This window comes from Perognathus longimembris, chromosome 18, assembly GCF_023159225.1.
Source record: "Perognathus longimembris pacificus isolate PPM17 chromosome 18, ASM2315922v1, whole genome shotgun sequence".
Taxonomy (NCBI): Eukaryota; Metazoa; Chordata; class Mammalia; order Rodentia; family Heteromyidae; genus Perognathus; species Perognathus longimembris.
The window spans coordinates 32,194,516-32,198,666 of NC_063178.1; the positions used below are offsets into that span (position 1 = coordinate 32,194,516).

The 4,151-nt window shown below is 44.1% G+C and overlaps 1 non-coding gene across 1 annotated transcript; it reads right to left on the reverse strand.

Moving 5' to 3' along the window:
- Window positions 1–1,346: 1,346 nt before the first annotated feature.
- On the reverse strand, window positions 1,347–1,453 carry LOC125367361. Its single transcript, XR_007214059.1, has one exon. It is a non-coding gene; the product is annotated as a U6 spliceosomal RNA (small nuclear RNA).
- Window positions 1,454–4,151: the final 2,698 nt, after the last annotated feature.

Sequence of the window (4,151 nt, forward strand, 5' to 3'; positions counted from 1 at the left end):
ACACCCAGGATCACAGGTGTGAGCCAACATTTAAGAATCTTTACCTGGATCTTCTCTTCCTTCATTTTCCTTTTATTTATTAATTTATTTTTCCCCTTTTTGGATGTTGTTCTTAGGACCTAACCACTCATGTACATTTTTTTTCTGTCCAAACTAGCTTGTGCTACTATAACTTGGGCCACAGCTCAGCTGCCTTTTTTTATGGTTAGTAGGAGATAAGAGTCCCATTGGTAGTGAAGTGAACTTCAGAGAGGCTTGAAAACTGAGGATCATGGTTCAAAACCAGCCTGGGTAGAAAAGTCCATGAGACTCTTATCTCCAATCAACTACTTAGAGGCAGTAAGTAGTAGAGCTCTAGTTATAAACAAAACACGTCAATGTCAAGCTCACTTGTGACACACATGAAAATAAATCTCATGGACTCTCCTGCTCAGGCTGCCTTCGAACTGCGATCCTTAGATTTCAACAACTGGGAACAGTTTGTATTACAGGTATGAGTCTAGATTTTAAAACATTTAATTGGATCTTCTCTTCTTTTTACCATTTATGTATTTACTTAAGTGTAGATTCTCCAGTTTATATTTAGGGCCTTGCCAGTCTTGCTGAAGGGTTTGTGTGTGTGTGTGTGCAGTAGCAGATAAGAGTCCTATGTTAGGCTATGCTACCACAAGGTCCTGAATTGTGCTGATCTTGATTCAATGTCAACTGCTAAGAAAAGTCCATGAGACTCTCATCCAATTAACCTCCAAGAGACCAGAAATGGTCAAGAGCCACCTTTGAGCAGAAAGCTGTAGTTCAATCCCTGAGTTCATATCGCAGAACTACACACACACACACACACACACATACACACACACACACACACTCACAAATGTGAAGTGGGCTTCCTGTCCTGGATGGCTTTGAAAAGTGATCCTCAATTCCAGTCCTTTTAGTAGCTAAAATTACATCGTGAATTGTACAAGAAATGTACCCACTACCTTACGTAGGAAACTGTAACCCTCTGTACATCACTTTGGCAATAAATAATTATTCAGAAAGAAAAAGAATTAAAAATGTGATCCACCAGCATCTTGTTCATTTTATCAATTATCCATTTATTGTCAAAGTGATGTACAGAGGGATTACAGTTCAACATGTAAGACATTGAGTACATTTCTTATCAAACTTGTTACCTCTTCCCTCATTTACCTCCCTGACCACTTCCTAATTCTCCCCCCCCATAAGCTGTACAGTTGGATTACAACATATAGTTCTATAAGTATTGCTGCTGCATTGGTTCACCTTTTACCCTTTGTCTCTCCATTTTAATGTTCTCCTTCCCTTCCCTAGTTCCAATGAACTTAAGAAATATGGAAAGCTTCATGAACTTGCGTCTCATCCTTGTGCAGGGGCCATGCTAATCTCTGTATCGTTCCAGTTTTAGTATATGTGCTGCTGAAGCCTTGAGCAAAAGAGGCCCAGGGGCAGTGCCCAGTCCCCAAGTTCAAGCCCTGGATCCAGAAGCCCAACGCCCCCACAAAATACAACACCTGCATACAATCAGATGATGTATTTCAAAGTATCCCTCAGGATTATTTGTGTCACCAACAACTAAATCAAATATCCATCTCTGTTCCATGCACCTGGGGTAATAGACAGCAGAGCTACCATAGTACAGCATGTAGCTAAGACTTTGTCCACAAGCAAAAGGCTGTCATACAATATATGCATCTTGATGTCCATCCCTCTTGATGGTGGAGCTGCACATCTTGGGGACTTGATGGAATGCATGTGCTCTTCAACTGGCCTTCCCAACCTCTGTGCCACCTGCTGCAGTGATTCACCAGCCCCACCAGAGAGGAATTGGTTAGGCTTTCACAAGCTCTCCCACATGACCTGAAATGTCACAGAGGCCCTCCGTGGCTATTCCCCTTTGTAGGTAGGCCATTTTATCTCCAGTCCTCTCCTTGCAGATGTGGGCCAAGGTCTCTTGGAAACCACAGCACCCTAAGCTTTGGGAAATCATGCAGTGAAGGGGTCCAGGTTGAGGAATGTAGGGGATATACATACCCCCTACTTCTGGAGATTCTCCTGTGTGTTCTCTAGGACATTGCACAGAAGCTGAGTCTCTGAAAGGGAACATGTGTGGAGATCTCTGTCTGGCTTGGTCCAGATGACACAGACGCGCTTTTCTCCATCCCCTCAATGGTTTCCACAAGCCCCTCATGACTCGTGTCTACCGGCTCAGGTGCAGTAACGGTGAAAAGGTCCAAGCGGCACTGACAGCTATCCATGCTTTGGGCCTGAGTCCCCATGCCAGGCAGGTCCCCCAACTCCACGCTGGGGAAGTGAGAGGAAGGGTGGCTGGCTTGTGTCAGGGTGGTCTGAGCCACCCCAGTAGGTGCTGAGGCATCCTCTTCGTGTCCCAGGTCACTCAGCACCATGACAACGGCCACATATCACAGGAACACTGACCTGGGCCCTGGGCATGAGCTCCAGGGTCTCCCTGTCAACAGAGACCACTTCTAGCACCTTCCCTCCTTTCAAGGCCTGGCTGACCTTCCTGCTTGCCTCCTCAGGTGAAATACTGCTGTCAGCGTGGTTCAGAGCAGAGGGAACACAGGGGCCTCTGCCATGGTGAGAAGATAAAGCAACTTGCAGGTGTAGAATAGCGAGGAGTGAAGATGGTTGTGCACACAGGCAAAGGCATCTCAGTGACAAATAAACCTAGTTCATATCCTTTTTTTCCCCCGTGGGGCTTGAACTTGTGACCTGGGCACTCTTCCTGGGGTTTATTTTATTTTATTTTTCCCTCAAGGCTAGTGCTTTACCACTGGAGGCACAGCTCCATTTCCAGATAGATTTTTTTGGTAGTTAGTTGCAGATAAAAGTTTCACAAGTTTTCCTGCCCAGGCTGACTTCAAAGCTGTGATCCTCAGTTCTCAATCGCTTGAGGAGCTAAGGTTGCATAGGTGAGCCACTGAGCTTAGTAACAACTTATTTCTTCTTTAAAAAAGTTTATTAGAAAGGTGATGTACAGAGAGGTTACAGTTACGTAAGTCAGGTAAAGAGTACATTCTTTTTGGACAAGGTCACCCCTTCCCTCATTCTCTCCCAATTTTCCCTCCCAGTTTGGCGTGTGTGTGTGTGTGTGTGTGTGTGTGTGTGTGTGTGTGTGTGTGTGTGTGTGTTTAATTGGAGGTAAGACTCTCCTAGAATTTGCTGCCCATGCCGGCTTCAAACCATGACCCTTAGAGATGGGTCTCCTGAGTAGCTAGGGTTGCAGGCATGAGCCTGAAATTCAGGGATGATCTGAAGCTTGTTCTGTATTATGTCAGTACTCAGCCCCAAAGCATGGCTGTGGGCCTGAAAGGACTTAGGTAGTGAATGCAAGGCAAGTCACTCATCTGATATGCTCCTAATTACCCCTAACCATCTCTGAGAACTGCAGAGCAAGAGCTAGTGTTTGCCAGATCGTCGGAAGTCTTCACTGTATTTGTCTAAGTCAACAACCATTTATTTTCATGATACTGTAAGCATTCTTTTTCTTTCCCCAGAGAACATTTTTATTGATAAATTACAATCACTACAGATTAGTAATGACATCAAGAATATATGTCTGTCATTGTTTTTAATATCTAACCCACAGAGGGGCTCCAAAGAATCTTATCAATATTAAGTTAACATGTAAACTTTTATGTTACTATTATTACTGATGTTATTAATATCAGTACTAAAGTTCTCCCTCAAACACGTTTCTCTTAGTAGGAAAATCCTTGCATCTTCTTGGGGCAGGATTGGAAAAGATCTTTGTTTATTACCAAGAAGGAAGGAGAGAGAAGTGTGAAGACCCAAACTAAGAGACTTACCAGTGACTAGGGAACATCTTCCACAGAGCAGAGTTTGAACTCAGGGCTTCAAGCTTTGGCTCAGCTTGCTTGCACAGCTAGAATTTTCATGACCAGAGCTATAGTCCAGCCTGGATTTTTGCTTGTGAATTTTGGGGATGAGAGTTTCAATGGTTTTTCTGCCTGGCCTGACTCTGAGCCGGGTCTCAGCATCCTTGACATTTTCCACTCAATGTGATGGTCTATACCTGGAGACACAGTGCCACTATTCTCTTTTTGGTTGTGCTGGTCCCTGTGTGTATATTTGAGATTGTATACTTG